Genomic DNA, 22,929 nt, shown 5'->3' with positions numbered 1-22,929 from the left:
ATATCATAACCAAATCTCTTCCATTTCCAATTTAGTATATTTACATTCTATTTTTGTTGTGTTGTTCTCTGTTCATCCAATAAAATGTACAAATGTACATATTAACATAATACCCTAAGCCAAAAGAAAGGGCAACCCTATAGCCATGGTCCCTCGTAGGTTTCCTCCACATGGGGTTTTTTCTCCCCTAAATGCTGGTGGGTGACTATTTGTGAGTCAGGGTATGACATTTTTTTTTTATCTTGTTTAAAAAAGATAGACTTCAAATCAAGTTTCTTCAACTCTTTTGGTCATTTTCAGACATACCAGTGCTGAGACCTCTACTATCAGCTCCTAATATCAGTATCTGCTATTCCTGGTGGCTTTACATAGATCTGTAGGTAAATAAATTGCACAATCCCAACAAATTAAGCTCTGCTACATCCAAGTGCTGGGTTCAAATTATATTATTAGAATGACGTCTGCTTTTTCCACCACCTCTGGTCAACATTTATTGTTCTACTATGCAGCTCTTATGAACAACAGGTAGATGCCGTGTTACCCAGACTGACACTGTTTAAGAGCTGCTGTAGATTGACCTGGTTACTGACTGCCTCATGTTTGCAAACACATCATGTAGCTGATCAGTGGTTGTTGAAGGCAAACGATAAATTTAGAAAGACTGAAGCCATGCAGTGTTTGTCACGGACATCAGAAATGTAATGAACGAAGCCATTGCTAGGAAACGGTCTAGCTATAAAAAGGACACTTGTCAGTGGGGCTTCTTTAAGCATAAAAGGGCAAATATTCAGACGCTATATTGTGAATAATGAAGAATAGGAAATTGTGTCCTTCTTTATGGAAGGGTTGTATATGAAATTGAATTTGATGTCTCTTTTCAGCCTCAATGACTTTGTAACTATGTAATTATCTTCAATCTTTCAGAGTGCCCTTTGTATGAAGCCAGGGCTTTTTATGTGCCTCGGGTTTTTTAGTCCACGTCCTCAATGACATGAAACGCACCAGATCCTATACACAACCCCGGAACTACAAATGAGTTCATTACCAGCTCCCAGGTTTTAATTAAACAAGTGCTGAAAAGGGCGAAGTAAAATGAGCAAGTTATTACGCAGAATGAGAATATTGCCTGGACACAGTGGGACATAGTGCAGAGCAATTGGTCAAAATGCTGCAATAATGGGAGACACAAGGTACATGGTCTATTGTTACTGTTTCTCACGAATCGGGCACATGCATGTGGCACATGTCCGGGCACGAAAATAGAAATGGGTTAAAGAAGAGAGAAGCAAAATTTTTCCTTTAAAATTCTCCATTCTTTAGTTTCCAATCCATGCCTTGGCTTCAAAAACTGCTTCCTAGTAACACATGTAAACGCACCTTAAAGGGGTTGTCCAGGTGTAGAAAAACATGGCTACTTCCTTCCAAAAATCAGCATCACTCTTATCCTCATTGCAGGTGTGGAATTTCAGCTCTCTCCCATTGAAGTAAATGGGAATTTTAATACTTCTCACAGCTTGGGGCAAGTGAGGAGCTGTTTTTGCAGGAAAGTAGCCATGCTTTTTCTAATCTTGGATAGTTGGATAGTTTTAAAGTAGTTACTTTAAAATCCACAGCAAAAAATTAAGGGATTCCTTTGTTTTTTTGTTGTTTTTTTTTTGCTTCACATTTGCAGTGTGGTTGCTGTGGATTCATTCAAGTTTTAGCTGTAGGCTACCACACTACCTAATGCAGAATCATCATCACTGCTTTATGGCAAACCTCATGGACATAGACACAATTAATATTTCCAGACTCTATTCTTTGTATAAGGCACATGTGTAAGCATGCTCTGTGACCTGTGCAAAGGTCATTCTACAGAGAGAGGGAGGCTGAGCTGTAAGTTCCGTCTATTGTCTTTGCTATCTACTGGTGTCATCTTTTACTATTAGGCCATGTTCACACTATGTGTAACACCGGCCGTTCTATGACCCTGCCGGATCGCAGAACGGCCGGTGTTACTGAAGATCATCTCAGACGATACTGTGGTATTGGCCAGATGATCTTCTCTTCTGGTGCATTCGGATGCAGGCGCACCCGTGTGCGTGTGTGTGGGGGTCGGGGGATGGGTCAGGTTGCGGTGTGTGTGTGTGTGGGGAGGGATGGGGGTCAGAGGGTAGTGTGTATGTGTGGGGAGGGATTGATGTCAGGGGGATGGGTCAGGTGGGGTTGGGTGTGTGTGATGAGTGAAGGGGTCAGGGTGTAGTGTGTGTGGGGGGTCGAGGGATGGGTCAGGTGGGGTTGTGTGTGTGCGTGTGGGGAGGGATGGGAGTCAGGGGGTAGTGTGTGTGGGTGGAGGGATGGAGATCAGGTGGTAGTGTGTGTGTGTGGGGGTGGGTCAGGTGGGGTTGTGTGTGTGTGTGTGATGAGAGTGATAGGGGTCTGGTGTGGTAGTGTGTGTGTGGTGAGGGATGCGGTTAGGGGGGGTAGTGTGTGCGGAGATGGATAGTGTGGGTGGGCTAGAAGTGTACAAAATACCAACCTTCAATTGAAATTCAGCAACAAAAAAGTCACTAATAGACAGGTTAGTAAAATAATTCTCCCTCCCCCTCACTTATCTCAGTGTATGGCACACCACAAAAGTTACATAATAACAAGACCAACAAAAGAAACCGACTGGCAGATGAAAGTAGTCAAAGAAGTCACTAAGTAGGTAAGTAAAGTAATTATTTTTTGGTTTATTAAATACAGTTATATATTACAATTATATTTTTTTGTTATTTAAACTATAAATATCACAAAATTATGGTGTTTTTTCTTGAAGTGACACACCATCTGAGTTATACTCGTTTTTTTGCTAAATGTTGACACACTCAGCTCAAAAGGTTGCCTGTCACTGGACTTGAGCATGCTCATCTCTAGTGTCTATCCTACAGCAATCCCACCTTGGTTGTGTGCTCCGTACACGCATAGTACATAGACTTCAACTATAGTAAGTAGCTGATGTCAGTCTAAAGAAGAAGTTCCTGACTCTTCCCTCTAAAAGTTAACCTTCAGACTCGGAGGACAGCAGTTATAAATCTCTGTTAGTGAGCGCTGGTGCAAAAAGATAAAATAAATGTTCAGTGAAAACTCTTCTTAATCACAATTATGAATTAGGATTCTTCTATTAACAATGGTTTGGTTTAGTGAATAATCTAGGGGTACTCCACAGAAATGTCATTTTATTTTTTTCAAATCAGCTACAGTCAGAAAGTTATACAGATTTGTAAGTGACTTCTATTAAAAAATCTTAAGTCTTCCCGTACTTATCAGCTACTGTTTGTCCTGCAGGAAGTGGTTTATTCTTTCCAGTCTGACACAGTGCTCTCTGCTGCCACCTCTGTCCATGTCAGGAACTTTTCCAGAGCAGGAGAGGTTTTCTATGGTGATTTGCTGCTGCTCTGGACAGTTCCTGACATGGACAGAGGTGGCAGCAGAGAGCACTTAGACTGGAAAGAATACACCACTTTCTGCAGGACATACAGCAGCTGAAAAGTACTGGAAGACTTGAGATTTTTTTTTTTAAATAGAAGTAAATTACAAAGCTGTCTTTTTAAAAATCTTTTTTTTATTATTTTAATTATTATTGTTTTTTTTACAAAAACCATAGGATCTAACTTTCTGACATCAGTTGATTTAACGATTCACCAATTCAGTCAAGATTTACCAATTCGCCTCATACACTTTGATAAATATAGCGATTAGAATTGGACAATTTTAGTGAACCTATAACTATGTTTTTATTAAAAATATACAGTTTGGGGTATACAGGTATACTCCTTTGTGGACTATCAATGCTTCATTATAGTTAGAGAAAACAACCCAGTGGGGGAGATTTATCAAAGGGTGTAAAATTTAGACTGGTGCAAACTGCCCACAGCAACCAATCACAGCTCAGCTTCCAGCTCTGGTGAAAGAAAAGAGGAGCTGTGATTGGTTGCTGGGGGAAGTTTGCACCAGTCTAAATTTTACACCTTTTGATAAATCTCCCCCAGTGTGTGTGTCTGTGTGCAGGTCACATGTTACCCGCATACTGTTGTCATCTGAAGAAGGGCAGAATGGAAAAGAGTAACATGTCGGCAGAAAGCTTTACCCGTTCATTTGGACCAGTTGTAAATACAATGTAAAATGTTCAGACGCAGGACAACATAAATCCTCCACAATTTTATCTACCTACTTATGTTATAGCAAATGTCAAGGAATTCTATTATTGCAAGCCCGGAAAACTGCGGTAATAGCAATTTGAAAATTCTAATGAAAAAGATAAGCCTTTTCTATGTTATTACTTTCAATGATTATGAAAACTGATTGTGAGTGCCAGAAATAATTACAGACAATTCCTGTCGGACAATATGATAAGGAGATTATGGGCGTATAAAACACTCTCTTATAAACCCTCATACTATATATAGGGTTCATAGGATGACATAAATGTAGCTACTTTTAAAGGGAATTTGTCGGGTGTATATCATGTTCAGAGGTGCAGACATGACCCGTGTTTTACTGCTAGACAAGGACAATGACTGACAGCACTCTCCAGAAATAAAAATTTTAGTTACCTTCAAATTTAAAGGAAATCTGTAAGCTCTATATCTTTTTCTGTGCTGTGGGAATGGGCAGATAGCTCATGATACCTGACTCTTGGCTGATGGCTGTTTGCAAAGTTATAAAATCATGTTTTACTTCTAAGAGCTGGTGCTAAGCTGCAGCATGCATGCCTCCTTCCTCTCTGCCCCTTCCTGCCCTGCATGATTGATGAACAGGGTTTGGTTTTCAGAACTGAATTCTGTACATCAATCATGGAGTAGAGATAGAAGTAATGCATTATGCAGTTTAACACCAATGTCACGACACTTGGACTTAGAAGAAAAACATGATTTTATAAATTTGCAAACAGCCATCAGCTAAGAAACAGGTATTTGTTATATATCCCTACTGTCTTCTCTTCTTTGTGCATGATGGAGCACTTGCTAGTTCCATTAAAAAATCTGATGGGGTGTAAAAGTAAAATTTTTTTTCTTCAAAACTAGGAGGGTGCTGTCCTTGTCATTGTTCTTGTCCAGCACCAAAATGGGGGTACAGATATTGAAAGCTGAATGAGATCTTGGAAAAAGCTCCTTTCCTCCATTGGTTCTCATAGTAGTATTTTTCAATCTAAATCTAAATGTATATACCGCCCTCTGTGGGGTAAAGCTAGTAAGGCATTAGAGGGGCATGTGCTTAAAGTGTCACTGTTGTTATAACTTTTATAATCTAAAATAAATAGTAGATATGATATAAAGCAAGTTTGCAATATACATTATTATTATTATTATTATTATTATTACTATTATTATTATTTGTTATCATGCTGTAAAACAAAACTATACTTACTAGAGATGATGGAACAACGGAAAATCTTAGGTTCTATAGAAATCGAACCTTGACGAACCTTCCGCCTTTGATTCCCGATGCCTTCCCGGTCCGTGGGGAAGGAGGAGACAGCCCAGGTACTGCCTGGAATTACGGGATTTAGCTTAGGCCCTAGGTACCCGGGCTGTCTCCTCCTTCTTCACGGACCAGGAAGGCATCAGGAATTAAATCTGGAAGGTTCGACAAGGTTCAAGTTCTATAGAACCTAAGATTTTCCACTATTCGATCATCTCTAATACTTACCAGAAATCCAGGACCAATCTCTTGCAAGAAGCTTTTTAGTTTTGTGCTGGTTAAAAAAAAGAGACTAAACACATGAAGTCCAGCCTGCTTTCCTGCCTACGTGTCTCCAGCTGCACCTCACCCACCGCCACTAGCAAGCCAAGCCAGAGGTAGCAATCTGGGGGTCGCCCATGGCAGCAAGTCCGAACCACCTAGGGTGGGCACTGGTGAAGACTCCGCTGCCTGGTGAGGCTTTGTCATTGCTAGCGGTGGTACAGTGGATCCAGGACTCCTGTCGTTATCTCACAAAGAATTCTTTGTATTGCTCAGCAAAAAAAGAAAAAAAAACAGCTTTTGCAGGAAAGTGTAACAGCACAGTGGACTTTGTGGCAGCATTGTACTCTGTTTCCATGTTGGTTACACCAGTGGTCAGGTGACTATAGATAATTTTGGATGCCTTATTTACTATATACATTTTGGGGGAGATTTATCAAAATGTGTAATGTGAAACTGGCTCAGTTGCCCCTAGCAACCAATCAGATTCCACCTTTCATTCCTCACAGACTCTTTGGAAAATGAAAAGTGGAATCTGATTGGGGCAACTGAGCCAGTTTCACATTACACCATGTTTGATAAAGCTCCCCCTTTATGTTTTTTCTTATACTAAAGCCTATGTATTGTGCAGTGAAGAATAACCATATAAATACAAATATGTTCCATATACAACTTTTTATAACAACCAAGAAGCAAGTTTACCAAAACTTTATGGGCCAATAATACATAGCACAAGCAAACAAGAAAATCCGTAATAGTTTTTTTTTCTTCAGAAGGTAGAAATGTGTTGGATAGAGCTTCAGGCCATTTCAGCTCCTGAGAGGCACGCTTATAACATTCGCATTACGAGCCCCTTTAAGCGCTCGCTCTCCCGAAGACACTGCTGTTTTCCCTGTGTGGTACTTTTACATCCTTTCAGTGATTGTCATGGCAACCTCTCCATTTAACATGATAATGACAGAGGTCTCTGTAAATGTTTAGTAAGAAATTATACAATTAGAGGTTCACTGCGGTGTTCAGCACCAAGGACAGCAATCACTGTTCTATAATATGCCGCACGCTCGTTTCTCTTTTATTTTGTCAGCAATTCAATTAACTTTCTTGTCTTAACACAGTTATGTAGTTATAAAAAAATCATCTTGTATGATTCATTAATGGTGGTTGTCTAGAGAAGGAAAATTATCTAAACCTGGTCTTATATATATGAAAGCTGTCGACCAAATGCTTATTCTCCCTACACCAGGGATAGGGAAGCATTGGCACTCCAGCTGCTGCAAAACTACAGTTCCCATCATGCCTGGACAATAGAGATCAGCAAGCATGCTCGTCAGAGCTTGGTACTCAATCGAGTATTAGGGTACTCGATGGTGCTCGTTATTTGGACGAGCATCTCGTGATACTCAAGACAATGGCATCTTCCTCTTCCTGCATGTTTGGCAGCTTTTTCTCAGCCAATCATCATGCAGGAGAGGCTTTGGGAGCTGGTAGCATCACTTGGGAACCCTACATGTCGATAGCAGCGATTGGCTGGCCAGATCAGATGACCCTGGCATATAAGAATTAGGTCCCGCGGTGATCGCGTCAGACGCAGGCTGGAAGAGATTAGGGAGAGAGCTGCTGTCTGTCAGGAAGAGCGTTAGGCAGAAAATTAGTGTGCGGTTAGGCAGGAATATGACACAAAGAACCCAACAGTCCTTCTAAGGGCTTAAAATTTTTAAAACATTTTTTTTGCTACTCTTGGCTGCTGGCTTGGACTTGTAGTGCAGCTGTCAGTAGTCACTTTGTCCTGCTGCTGACATTCTCTTGGCTGGCTGGGATCTGTAGTTCAGCTATACCTATAATTTGGCATAATGGTGCGATTAGGCAGCCTCAGAGACATCCATGCATGCTGCCACTGCTGTTTCCTGTCCATTTCCGTGGTGTTTCCACCATTTCTGAGGTTTCAAGGTTTTCAGGCAACCTTCCCTTTGCAGAGTTTTGGTACCCTGCAAAAATGCTCCAGTTTCCCATTGACTTCAATGGGGTTTGTTACTCGGAACGAGCACCCGGGCATCAGGAAATATTTGTCTCGAGTAACCAGCCCCGAGCATTTTAGTACTCGCTCATCTCTACTGGACAACCAAAGCTTTATCTGTCTAGGAATGTAGTTTTGCAGAAGTTGGAGGGCTGAAGGTTTCCCATCCCTGCTCTCTCTCTCTATATATATATAGATATATATATATATATGGGCATCTAAGCTGGGTACTAAATGGAGATGGAGAGAATACTGCTGCTAGACTCCTCTAGCACCTGTATGCAATGCTCCTAACTTCAACTTATCAGAAGGTGTCTCCCAAGTCTGACAGGGGACAGACGTGGAGGGCTGGGGAGCAGAAGAGGTAATGGTTTCTGTGTCGTATCTGGTTTCTTTTTTCTGGAGTCTCTTTAGTATTCTCTTTTACCCTGAAATCCCTTGAGTCTCCCCTCTGCTTTCAGAGCTACGGAGTCTTAGCAACAAAGCACAACAATCACTGAGCTCAAAGAGATCAGCAAAAAAATCGCCGTCCCTGGAAAAATTTGAATATGCAAAAAAAAACCAACAACTGGGTCCATGGAGCCTCAGTTGCGAGTCTTAAAACAAGGGAATAGCCAGATATCCCTCCTGGGAAGCGAACCTGTTGCTAAGGGGCGCCTTTCTGAGGGGAGATCACCAAACCACCCTGATATGTAGCCCCTTAAGTCTCACTCCACACTGAATCCTGCTCTACACTGGTGAGGGGCAATACCCTGAAACAGCTGTCTCTGGATGCCTGGCTTTGGTTTTCCCTTGGTATGTCACAATACTTGTAACAGAGTTAGACTTTGACCATAAAAGGGGCCACCCTGGTATTTCCCTATTTGTTTCCCAATAATTTGTAGCCTATTAGGGTCTATGTGTCAGGGTGGTTTTGTGATCTTCCTGGGGATGTCTGGCAATTCCTGTGTTTTGAGACTTGTAACTGAGGCTCCACGGACCCCCCCACCGCCCTTTTTTTTAAAAGTCTTATTATACCTAAAGTGTCAGCAGAAAATGACCTATTGTTTGAATCAAGTTTTAACATTAAACATATTTTTTAGGAATTGAAGAAGCCCCCATGTGGATCTGTCATGACTCTTAGAAGGTGAGGAGCTACAAACATGCCAAAAATCATTGACAGGGAAAGAGGTTAATATTTGTAAATTCAGGTAAAACTATTTTCATATATTTACTGTAAAGTATACTTTAAAGGTATACAGGTATAGGTTTAAGGTACTCTGGAATTTATTTATTTATTCCAAAATAACTGGTGTCAGAAAGTTACTGTATATACATTTGTAAATTACTTCTATTAAAAAATATCAAGTCTTCTTGAACTTATCAGCTGCTGTATGTCCTGCAGGAAGTGGTGTATTCTTTCCATTCTGACAAAGTGCTCCCTGCTGCCACCTTTATCCATGGAAGGAACTGTCCTGAGCAGGAGAGGTTTTCTATGGGAATTTGCTCCTGCTCTGGACAGTTCCTGTCACAGACAGAGGAGGCAGCAGAGAGCACTGTGTCAAAGTGGAAAGAATACACCACTTCTTGCAGGACATACAGCAGCTGATAAGTACTGAAAGGCTTGAGATTTTTAAACAGAAGATATTTACAAATCTGCCTAACTTTTTTTATACCAGTCGCTTTAAAAACTATTTTATTTCTCTGGAGTAGCCCTTTAATGTTAAGAATATGTCATAAATAAAAGTGTTTCTGATAACAATGTTTCTACCATACATGGAGATCCCTGTTTGATCTAAACAAGTTGTAATTAATGGAAACAAAACATGTAGGGTGACATTTACTGTTTAATAGGTATGAGTCAGGCTTTCAGTTAAAGTGGAATATCTGCATTCATAGACCAATGCAGCCATGACATTGCCTCGTTCTCATCTGTACTTCATAAACAATGCTTGGCCACAAATAAAATACCAGAAAGCTACAATTAGAAAGTCCATTATCAAGGAAACAGGGCAGGAGGGGTTATTTAGAGTGACCTCACACAATACTGTTTCTGCATGTGGGAAGCCTTATTTTCCATCTGTAATTTTTAGGTGCCACAAATTCTGATTAACTGGCAGTAACTATTAGGCTGAGAGTCTCTGGGGATTTGTGACAACTAAAGAAAAATATAGAGATTAAGGCTTCATCCCCATGTTCTGTGCTTAATCTGACTATATGGAGGATGTGCTACAGAACGGACTTAAAGCAAATGTACCCATAGTAAATCGCTTTTTTCCCCCTACATGCCGGTGCCGTGGTTCTCTTTTTGAACCACGGCCCGATTGCCACCCACGGTGTCGGTTTATTACCCAACACTGGCCAGACATGAAGCACTAGAGGCAGGCCCACTTGCCCCCAGTGTGATGCAACCCCCTTCTCTCTGTGACGCGTCTCCATTAGAATCAATGCTTCATGCCTGTCTGGTGGTTGGTAATAGACTGTCCCTGTGTGTGCTCCTGTGTGGCTGTGGTAGGACAACAACAACTCCCAGCATGCTCCAGTGTGGCTGTGGTAGAACTACAACCCCCAGCAGAATCCTGTGTGGCGGTGGTAGAACAACAACAACTCCCAGCATCCTCCTGTGTGGCTGTGGTAGGACAACAACAACTCCAAGCATGATCCTGTATGGCTGTGGTAGAACAGCAACTCCCAGCATGCTCCTGTGTGGCTGTGGTAGAACTACAACTTCATCATCCTAAGCCACCCCCAATGCTCCTCCCCCGGACCAGAGACAGATGAGCAGTATGATCCTCCACTCCACCTCCTCCTCATGGGCAGAGACAGTGTCATCCTCCAGCGACAATGGCTCCCCGCGTACTAGATATAGCAACAGCATATAGCCCGGCCCTCCACCGCTCTGAGGGACAGTCAACTGGCCCCCTGTGTTAAAAGTTTGGGGACCCCTGGTCTAGGGTATATATGTGCCTACTTGTATGTGTATATGTGACTGTATGTGTGTCTGTGTAAGCAGGATATACAGTGTGTGTCTCCAAGAGATAGGCTGGGGATAGGCTGGCAATCATCCTGGGGGGAAGGGGGGTGCCAAAAGAATATTCTGCACAGGGCGCCATCTAGCCTAAGGATGGCCGTGGTCCTTATATTGATAAAACATAAAATATGTTGATAAAAACCATTTATAAAATTCAGGAAAATTCAATAGTAAACTAAAAAAAAATTTAAAAGCTGGAGTGGGCACATTTTTTCCGACTCCAACTAAAACGAGCTCAGACTCCATGACTCCACAGCCCTGATCAGAGAGCTGCTTTTACAGTGAGGTGGTGGTCGGTAACCCAAACAACCCATTGTATATACTTATTCACATTACATGTATATCATATTATGCTGTTTGGACTGTAATATTTGGAATATAACAACAGATAGAGTTTTTGCTTTCAGTGCTTTGTTATAAGGGTTACCTGGGCAAAACTAAAATTTGCTCCATAGCCTCGGGTTGTATGAAAATATGAAACACACTCCTCTGATCCCCCACAGATGCCATGCCACCACTCCCAGACCTCTGCTGTTCTCTGCTTCTTCCGGGTACTCTGCTTTCCTGCCCCTACAGGACTTGCCTGCTCAGCCAAAACCTAAAGTTGTTCTCAATTTGTTAACAGGGTCTGTTGGCAAGAAACAAAACCCGGCAGAAAGTGTTTAACCTTTCCGACTGTCTTTGTATAACAGAGTGGTGTACAGTATGTAGGAAATTCCTCCCCATACACGAACAACAAGCTGCAGCTGTGGGGCAGAGAACATCATTATAAGAAAGGATGTCGTTTTTAATCCAATAATTTTATTTATTTTTAAAAATCTTTTTATTGATGATATTGACACCTTTACATGGGCTAATTATCGGCCGAAGGAGCGTTTCTAGCAACACTCCTTGCCCATAATCTTCCCATGTAATAGGGGCTTTAGGTAGTCATGGTACGAAATCATGAGTTTCCCATACATCTCATACAGTGAGTGTTTCTATGGTTGAATACACATAGATCTATACAAAACACATTGGGGGACATTTATGAAGTCTGGTGTTTTTTACGCCATGCTTACAAATGTCCCCGCAGCTCCGGGGCTCGGGGAATTTATGTAGAGGTGCATTGCCTCTACATAAATCCCGAGCGCATGGAGCCCGTCCGTGCGAAAATTTTGAAACCGTAGGTTTTGAAACGTAGGTTTCAGTATAATTTTTCCGCCGGAAAAATTACGAATGCGGCGCACGTAGAGGCCGCGCCCCCTCTGCATGCTGTCGCATCCCCCGTAACGCCCCCTCTCCGCCCCACTGGCAAAGGTGGCACAGATGGGGCCCATGCGAAAAAAATATTTGCAAAAATACCCTTTGTGAATATTTTTACACCAATCTGCCCCATCTGCGCTTAAAGGCATCTTCGCCTTTTCATACATGTCCCCCATTGTTATAGTAAGTATATAAACAGGAAGTTAAAACATATTATGGCCCAAAACTCCAGAAAGTGGAGGGATTTGTCTCCCTTTACACCATCTGTCTATGACTAGTGACCTGTCCACTCTCTTAGATAGGCGTGGCACAAAGTGAGATTTTGCTGGATAGATGATTTGGAGGAGTAGCCCCCCCTTCAAAATCAAGTTTAGTCAGGTGAATGATGGGAAGGAAATGACAGCCACCTTTAGGAATCTGAAATTGTGCTTCCATATTTGAGTTATTAGATAAGTGTGGGGCGCACATTGCTGTCAGTGTTAGATGTTACCAGCTCTGCCAGTTTTTAATTATATAGCAACATATCCATCAACGTCAGATTTAATAATATAGCAACACAACTCTATCGATGATAGATTTAATAGTATAGCAACACATTTTTTATTAGAGCCAGACTAACAATAGGGCAGCACAGTCAGACTCCCATGAAGTCAAGCTGGCGGCAGCAGTGCTGTTTATAGTCAATGTAGCCAAAATCTAAGCCTGATGCGGTAATAAATGGCATGTGGCACGGCCTGCACAACATTCAGCTTATGTGGTTACTTAATTTACGATGCATTAATGAACAATAGATGTATATAACACAAAGAGCAAACTTATAGTACAAACTACATACAGTGACGTAGCTACCATAGAGGCAGCGTAGGCAACTGCTATGGGGCCCGGGCAGAAGGGGGTCTGGGGGAGAAGGTAAGGGCCATCCTGTGTCCTTCTGCTTAACCCCTTATGTACTGAAGTGTGCAAATGACCCAATGTTTACTTACATGTGTGCAACACAAAAAAGGGTTAACAAGCAGAAGACAAAAAGCTCTCTGCTTCACTGCACTGATAATCCCTGACCTCTGTTTTCTGGCTGCCGCAATCAAGTAGGAAAAATGTGCAGAGCTCTGTGCAGAGCTCCTGCTCCTATGTATTTAACCATAAGGGCTCCTAATGGTCCCTTATAGTTTAAAACAGTGGACTTGTAGCTAAATCCAGAAGAGAAGAGATTCTATTTTTTGGCCACATCACTCACACACACACACACACATATATATATATATATATATATATATGGCTCTGTGATGTGGCCAAAAAATTAAATAAAATAAAAAAAGTTTATATATTTTTTTTATAGAATACAATTATTCGTTTTATATTGGAGACATAAAGGGGTTTATTTACTGTATTGTGAGCTATTCAAGAGCTACGTACACAGGGGCATAGCTAGGATTAACAGAGCCCATAGCAAAAATTGTAAAGGGCCTCCCCTACACACAATATATATATATATATATATATATATATATATATATATATATATTGTGTGTAGGGGAGGCCCTTTACAATTTTTGCTAAGGAGCCCTGTGAATCCTAGCTATGCCCCTGAGCTCTTGAATAGCTCACAATACAGTCAGGGGTGTAGCTAGGATTCACGGGGCCCCATAGCAAAAAAAAATTGTCAAGGGCCCCCCCCCTCCCCTACACACAACACAAAGCACTATATATATATGGTTAAATACATAGGAGCAGGAGCAGACTACCTTCTGCTTAACCCCTTATGTACTGCAATGTGTAAGTGACCCAATGTTCAGAAGACAAGGAGATATCTGCCTTACTGCTGGTGCACTGAGAACCCCTGACCTCTGCACGGAGCTCTGCACATTTTCCTACTTGATTGTGGCAGCCTGAAAACAGAGGTCAGGGGTTATCAGTGCAGTGAAGCAGAGAGTTTTTTGTCTTCTGCTTGTTAACCCTTTTTTGTGTTTCAGCATGTAAATAAACATTAGGTCACTTACACACTGCAGTACATAAGGGGTTAAGCAGAAGGACACAGGATGGCCCTTACCTTCTCCCCCAGGCCCCCCTCCTGCCCAGGCCCCATAGCATCTGCCTACGCTGCCTCTATGGTAGCTATGCCACTGTCACCGCCACTACTGGTCCCAGCATGCAATGTTACAGCTTTTCAGGCAATAGACTCTACATTCAACTTTGTGGTGTAGTTGCTGCTCAGTCGTCATGTATAGTCTATACTATAATATAGAAAAGAGAAATTTCCAGCGGCACTCACCGTAGAAACCACCTTTATTTCATATAAAACACACTAGCAGGAACATAGAAGATGCTCCCTCCTGACCTATGACCGTTTTATGCCCTCCAGCACTTTCTCAAAGCATTTTCCAAATAAGACCAAAGACATTCAAAATCTAATAAACAATTGTTCTGCAATGCATGGAGCGCTCAGCTGTGCAGCCAAGCAGTGAACTTGGAAGGATTTGGTGGCATTCTGTGCGCTCCATCCGGGGCAATTGCATCCATTATTAAAGGCAAGCTTATAAGCTCAGGTAGGAAAAGCCCTTTATTCTCTTTGTATTACTTTGCTCCAGTAATTAAAACAGTGTTTTACCCCGTTACCCTCTGTTCCCAACATGTAGCTGTTTTTCCTTTTGGCTCCAGATATGCAAATAATCCCCAAACAGCCAACTAGGTGGTAACTATTCTGGACTTATAAGGACAAATCTGAAGCTCTCCTATACTGTCCAATGAGCCCAGACTGGGTCCATGCCAGCTCTTTCTGCGTGATCTTGTGGGATTTATATTATTTAATAAGATCATGCTGAGAGAATAGCAGGTTGGTACAGAGATGAAGAGGCCAGGTACAGTCACAAACAGGATTCCAGCAGTGGAGGAAGTCAGTGACACCTGATTGAAAGAGAAAAAGAAGGCCAAGTGTAGACGCTGATCGGTTATATCGTTGACCCTGGGATCTGGTTTATAAATGTGATCTTATGAGATCACACTAAAAGATCTGTCACTTAGGGTCCTATTCCATGGGCCAAGGAGGGCCCGATCAACGATGTAAACGAGCGGCGATCTGCTAGATCGCCGCTCGTTTACTGGGCCTATTCCACATTGTTACCGATGTCCTTGCAGCCCTTGCAGCATCATACAATACCTGCAGGGCTTCTCCTCCGCGCTGTCTTCATCCCCTGGGTCCCGTGCGCTCTATCTTAAGAATGGCCGGTCAGCTGACAGGCCACACTCAGCCAATCACAGGCCGCGGCGGTCCCGGCCTGTGATTGGCTGAGCGCTCCGTCAGCTGACCGGCCATTCTGAAGCTAGAGCACGCAGGACCCGGGGATGAAGACAGCGCGGAGGAGCGATGCGCGGTGGGGGAACGATGATTTTAGGTCTGGCCCTAAATGAACGATCAGCCGATGACACGATCATCGGCTGATCGTTCTCTCTATTTCACCGAACGATAATCGGCCGAATCGGGCCGATTATCGTTACTGTGGAATAAGGCCCTTACACTATCTGTGCTCAATCGACAGTGTCAGAGAACTTCAGACTCACGCCCAGTCCAGTCCAGTTGCCTATCTGTAGCTAATTTGCATATCTGTAACTGAATGGTAGAAAAACTGTATCTCAGGAATGGGGCATGGCAGGGTAGGTAGAGGTAAAATCAGGGCCGTAGCTGGGGGGGGGGGGGGGGCAAAGGAGAACTTCAGACTCATGGCCAGTCCAGTCCAGTTGCCTATCTGTAGCTAATTTGCATATCTGTAACTGAATGGTAGAAAAACTGTATCTCAGGAATGGGGCATGGCAGAGTAGGTAGAGGTAAAATCAGGGCCGTAGCTGGGGGGGGGGGGCAAAGGGCGCCAAGACCAGGGGGGGGGGGGGGGGGGGGCGCCATCACAGGGAGCAGAGAGAGAGGATGACAGTGGATGAGGCAGCCTGGAAGCTCCTGCCCTCAGTCAGTGTGGGGAGACAGAGGACGATTGTACTTCATCAAAAGAGGTATTTCCCATTTACTCTCTTTACAGGATGATATTAAAGAAATTAAAAAAGTGAAATTCTTAAGAGACAAATTGGATTACGACCAAGGTCGGATTTTTACTTGGAACACCAAGCAAAAAATAAAAAAAGGCATTAACAATAAAAAGAGAAGTGCATTTCAACAAAGGGCCATGGATTACGGAACAATAGACTCTGATTCCAGCCAGTCCGACACGGGCAGTAAACACAGAGTGGAACCTAATCAAGCCAGAGTCACCCCTTTAGGAAATCGACCCGAAGAGGGCGCACGAGGGGGCGGAAACTCAAACTACAGGAGAGCTCCCAAACGGAAACAAGTCTCCTGGAAGTAACTGAGGGGACTCCCCTAGATCCCCCTAATGTAGTTAACATCTCTGGGGTCGACTTACCAGACGGCTGTGAACTATTACTGACAAAAGGACTTAATTTTGGCTTGCATGAAGAATTTTCATATGAGAGTTTTGAGGCTGACCTCTTCAAAGCTATTAGGAAGATCAATCTGCATAAGTTCTTTAACGTCCATAAGAATACACAAGATAAACCTGCATCATCTGTCCCGCAGTATCACATTGGTCCCTTGGGATTTTTCATGCCAGATGAGCTTACCCCCCAGGATATATCTAGTATTCATACTTTATCTACTCTGGAAGAAGATTCTTCCCCCTCATGTCCTGTTGTTCAGGCCACTGAAATATTCTCAGGAGGGAAATCTTCCACCTTCTCCCCGCAGATTCCCCCAGGGGGAGCAATTGATATTTTCTATAAATCTGTGTTACGTGATACTAAGGCACTTGTGTATCCAAAACCCCCCAATAATCTTACACATAATGAGAAACGAGCCTTGGAGTGGCTAAAAAAACGACCTGATTTGAAGATCATACGTGCAGATAAAGGTGGCTCCACAGTTGTCATGCAGAAGAGCTACTATTTGGAAGAGGCACATCGCCAATTGGATGATAGAAACACCTATGTCAAGATCAATAAGGACCCGACTATCAAGATTAAAGAACGGTTGCGAGGACTCCTTCATAAGGCAGTGGCCAACAAAGCCCTTGATCAGAAAACTGCTGAGAAGCTTATCCCTGACTCGCCCCGTAAACCGAAGTGGTACTTGTTACCCAAGATACATAAGTCGCTGAGCCGACCGCCGGGCCGCCCTATTGTCTCGGCGGTCGGCTCGGTGACTGAGGGGTTATCACAGTACCTTGATTTGGCCCTTAGACCTCTCCTCCCGACTTTTGCTACTTATTTAAAGGACACTAATGACTTCCTGCAGGCTCTAGATACTATCTCCTGGCAACCCGGATACTCTCTGGCGTCCATCGATGTGGAGAGCCTCTACACTCGCATCCCTCACGATGCGGGTGTGGGGGCTCTTGACCACATCCTTGGACGCACGGGCCAGTCACCCTCCTACAGGTCCTTTATTAGTGATGCCCTCCTTTTTGTTTTGGGGAATAATTTTTTCACCTTTGAGGGAGATTGGTATCGTCAGGAGACCGGCACTGCTATGGGCACGCCGGGCTCCTGTACGTATGCCAATCTCTTCCTTTCCTGGTTTGAACAAGATTTTATTTTTATAAGATTTTATAAGATTTTATTTTTATAAGATTTTATAAGATTTTATTATTTCAATTCATCATTTCTTTTTTCAGATATGTGGATGACATTTTCATTGTCTGGAATGGCACCCCAGACATGTTCCATGAATTCGTCACATATCTGAACACATCCAATTCAGTTAACATGTTGTTCACATATAATTTTGGGGGTTATGAGTTAGATTTTCTGGACGTTAAAGTAGAAATTATTGACAATTCCATCCATACATCTGTTTTTCGTAAGGTTACAGCCTCAAATTCTCTATTGCATTTTGCCAGTTCACATCCATTTTCCGTTAAGAAGTCCATACCTTTTACCCAAATGTTGAGAATTAGACGCATCAATAACAGTGACGAGACGTTCCTTGTTCAGGCTAATGAATTGCGCCATCGTTTGACGGCTAGGGGTTACCCCCCCGCCGTCATCAATGACGCATACATTAAAGTTAGCAACATGAGCTATACTTCCCTACGTATACCTAAACACAAACACACCAGACAACAAAATAATGAGCAGAGAAGATTCACCTTTTCATTACAAAATTCCCCCTTAAATGAGACTATTAAAAATATCATCAGAAAACATTGGTACATTTTAGAACAGGATGAGGATATTAAAATCGCTGCCCTTAATAAACCACTGTTCACATTCAAGAGGAGCAAAACCATAGGAGACACATTAGCCTCGGGCAGGATTGACCGCACTCAATCATGGCTAACTAAATCTCTACCCTCGGGTAATAGACGCTGCGGGCAGTGTCATTACTGCCCCCAGCTACTTACACAAGCCTATATTGTTTTAGGAGGGGTAGAATGTTTTATAAAACAGTTCATTACTTGCAAAACTACTCACGTAGTATATGCCATCATCTGCCCCTGTCACAAGTACTATATAGGGAAAACTAAGAGGGCATTGTGGACAAGGTTTAAAGAACATCTCTACTCGCTACGATCGGGTAAAGGGGTCCCCCGCCTTATCAACCACATACGCAATGATCATGCTAATGATGCGAGATGTTTAAAGGTGATAGGCTTAGAAAGGGTTAACCCTCCCGGCAGCGGAGGGGACTGGTTGAAATTGCTGCTAAAATGTGAGACCAGATGGATTATCCGATTGGACGCTACGGGCGTCTCCGGTCTTAATGAGAGAAACGACTTGAATGCCCTACTATTCTAATACGTTTGCTTCGGCTTGTTTTTACTGTGTTCTTACAATATTGTTTTTGTAGTATTTTTATACTATTTTCACTTGTATCACATTATCTATAAAACACACCCTCACCTGTGTGACGTAGCCAGACCTGACGAAGCGGAAGTCCGCGAAAACGTTTGTCTGATTGCACCCGCTCCCCCACCTTACCCCTTCCCTGCTATGTTCATTCCTAGATGAATAAAGTATCCTCGGCATCTAACGTGGTGAGTGACCGCCTCAATTTTTCTACCTAATTCAAGTTGGACTGTTTGCTTTGGCATTGGGCACCTCCACTAGCCGTATATTCTATCCAGTTTAGAGCTTGCCTGTCTGTTGCATCGCTGACTGATTGTGCAGATAGTAGTGCCAGCCGCTCCGTCTCCACTACATTCTATTTCCCATACTGTACTGTCTCCTGGCTGGTGTTTAGCTGTAATCAGGTCTAAACAGCAGCCAGGAAACAGTACAACAGAGTTACTGTATATATGGTGAAGGACCTTGACATGTGACTATGATGTCACCGCAGGTCCTGTATGTACACTGCACTATGGAGGAGGAAGAAAGAAGATACAGGTGTGTGGAGAGGGGAGGACAATCAGGGGTGCACAGTCTGGGGAGGGGGTGAAGGTTGCCCAGTGTGGAGTGAGGAGGGGGGCATGGGGGTACAGGGTGACACCAGTCTGGGATGGGGGGGACACATAAGACAGTTGGGGTCCAGGGTTTATTTAGAGGTCTGGTTGTACATTAATATATACTTAACCCCTTAATAACTGCCCTCTCCAAATATATATCACATTTATATAAACCTTACCTACTATCTGCAGGAGTTGGGAACCTTGGCTCTTCAGCTGTTGCAGAACTACTTCTCCCATCATGTCTGGACAGCCAAAGTTTTAGATTTGTCCATGTATGATGGGAGTTGTAGTTTTTCAACAGCTGGAGAGCCAAGGTTCCCTACACCAATCTATAAAGCACCTGTATCTGTATATACAGTCACCATGATACAAGAGTCATTTTTCTAAATTATTTCTATTTTGAATTTGGTGACGGAATACCTTACTGGAGGTGTTACTGCTGTTCCTGAGTGGAGTTGATCGAACATCGGGAAATCTTAGGTTCTATAGAACTCGAACATTCATGAACCTGCCGCATTAGATTGCTGATGCTTTCTCGGTCCGTGGGGAAGGAAGAAACTGCCCGAGTACCGCCTGGAATTCTGGGATTCAGCCTAGGTAATAGCCTAGGTAATAGGCTGAATCCCGGAATTCCAGTCAGTACCCGGGCTATCTCCTCCTTCCCCACGGACCGGGAAGCCATCAGCAACCTAATGCAAAAGGTTCGTGAGTGTTCGAGTTCAATCGAACCTAGGATTTCCAGAGGTTTGATCGACTCTTCTGCTGAGCGTACCTGTGCATTAGGAGACAGCACTACAGAATCACATTACACTGGGTGTCACACTGGAGATAGATCAGGAAGCTTCGCCTCCTAATTCACAGGTACAGACAGCAGGGAGTGGAGACAACGGCGCCTCCTCAGATACAGACACCAGGGAGCGGAGAAAACGGCGCCTCCTCAGGTACAGACAGCAGGGAGCAGAGACAACGGCCCCTCCTCAGGTACAGACAGCAGGGAGCGGAGACAACGGCGCCTCCTCAGGTACAGACAGCAGGGAGCAGAGACAACGGCCCCTCCTCAGGTACAGACAGCAGGGAGCGGAGACAACAGCGCCTCCACAGGTACAGACAGCAGGGAGCGGAGACAACGGCGCCTCCTCAGGTACAGACAGCAGGGAGCGGAGATAACGGCGCCTCCGTTAAGGTACCTAGGGACCAAATTTTAAATGGGAAAAATGGAAGTACTTTAAAAAATGCTGATTGAGCCCAGAGCTGCCTGATAATCATTCTTCATAGAAACATTTCAGGTACACAGTAAATACGACATTATGTATCCCATATTGTGAACACCACACTAGTGCTGCCGGGAGAGATGAGCGAATCGCTCATCTAAACTTCATAAAAAAAAAAAAATACTGTATATGTACCAGCAGTGAAAGGACAACCTGTGCTTACCTGTGCTTACTGCCCCGGGTGCAGGAGACCCTAGCTACACCTCTCGGTAAAATAATGTGATAAAGAAAACATTTTTCAGCCACAGGTCCTCTTTGACCAGACCTATGTGTCAGTTTTTGGTAGAATTTTTACACAATTTGAGTGACTCTATTAGGCTTTTTTTCCCCCAATAGTGCTTATTTCCACACCATTTTATTAAAATAATTCTAATAAAAAGGATACTTTTTAGGTAAACTTTCAGAAATCCAATGGTCAGTATTTGTGAGACAAAACCATCAGTCAGTTCAAAACAGGGAAGAAGTGCAAATCTTCCCATCATACATTGCCTGTCTCGGACCCAGTACTGGTTTTGCATTACATATATTGATGCAAAATCCTGACCAAAATATGCCATAAAGTAAGCTAATAGGTGATATAAAGTGTCTAATGATATGCCAAACAATAGCCACAGCAATAAATATGGTGTGTTCTTAGGGCCCTATTACACAGAGTGTAATAGAGACAACGATCAACTGATGAAACAATCATTGGCTGATCATTTCTTAAGGCCCAAACCTAAAATCATTGGGCGCCAACCGCACATCACTAAGTCTCATAGCAATGCGTGGCCGGCGGCTGACGATTCTACTAACAGTATATATTACCCATGCATGCTCCTGGGATCCTCCTGCGCTCTGCTTTCTCCCCGGTCCCACATGCTGCAGCTGACAGGCTGCTCAACCAATCAATGGCCACATCAATCCTAGCCAGTGATTGGCTGAGCGGCCTGTCAGCTCGTACAGATCGCTCTGAAGCTGCAGCGCGCAGGGGCAAGGAAGAAAGCATAGGAGAATACCAGGAACGTGGAGGGGTAATGTATACTGTTTGGACAAGGGCTGCAAGGACATCGGTAACGATTATCGGGCCATGTAATAGGCCCCGTAAACGAGCACCGATCTCGGTGCTCGTTTACAGTATTCATCGGGCCCGTTTTGGCCTGTGTAATAGGACCCTTAGGCTGCCTGGTCTTCTGCCGTCTAAGTAATGTCATTAAAACAACTGTTCTGCACAGCCATAGTGAACATATATAACATATGCAAACGGCAATAAGTAACTAGACAATATTTGAAAGAAATAGCAAAGAAATGTGATTTTATTTTTAAGTCAAATCTTAGAAAAATAATGAAATTCACAGTAATAACCCCATGCAAGTAAAAGCTCTGTACTACCAAATACGAGATTAAAAGGTTTATTTCTAGGAGCATCAAACTGTTTCAAGAGATATATTACACCAATTGACATTGTTCTGCTTCTACCGCAACATTATAAGTCATAATAATCAGCCCCATAGAACGGATTCAAAAGCACCCACAATGGCCTTCTTGAAAGGACTATAGAAAACTGACAAAAAACACACTGGGGGAAAAAAAATATTCATTGTACACAAAGGTGAAACATGTAAAGGGGAATTGGGCACCAAAGGCATTTTGAGTTACTGGAAGACTGTGACTAATAAAAAGTAAAATTTAGGCACAGAAAGGTTCATCACCATAAATTTTCTAGGTTTTAAACATCACAAAATTGAGGAAGCGACACCTAGGTCATTGCAGGAATTACAAAAAATTGATATGATATCATTTGTAGACAAATGGCCAAACCTGTCACCTTTGAAGAGAAATTTTTTTTATATAGTATTTCGGAAACAAAATATACCAAATCCCCCAAATTTATTTCTGTCATCTATAAAGTATTCAACTTCACATATTTGCATAAGGATTATAAAAGACAATGGTTCTGGGTATTGAGAGAGCTTAGAACAGATGGGAAGATACAAAAAACACAAGGTTGAGAATATAAAAGGAAAAAAAAAAATCAGTAAATAGTCATTTTTTTCCTAAGCTACACAGGTTCTTTAACACAGTCATTCCTGCACTGACAACATGGACATGTTGCTAGTAAGTACTTTACATGCACTGCAGGCTTAAAGACCATGCAAGTTACAGTAACTCCGTATTGAACCATGGGACAAAAAAAATAAATAAAATAAAACACAAAACATTGAACTCTTTATCATTTTGGCATACATAATTTTACTC

Source organism: Dendropsophus ebraccatus, chromosome 15 (genome assembly GCF_027789765.1).
Source record: "Dendropsophus ebraccatus isolate aDenEbr1 chromosome 15, aDenEbr1.pat, whole genome shotgun sequence".
NCBI classification, from domain to species: Eukaryota; Metazoa; Chordata; class Amphibia; order Anura; family Hylidae; genus Dendropsophus; species Dendropsophus ebraccatus.
Note: the sequence above shows the minus strand (reverse complement) of the source record.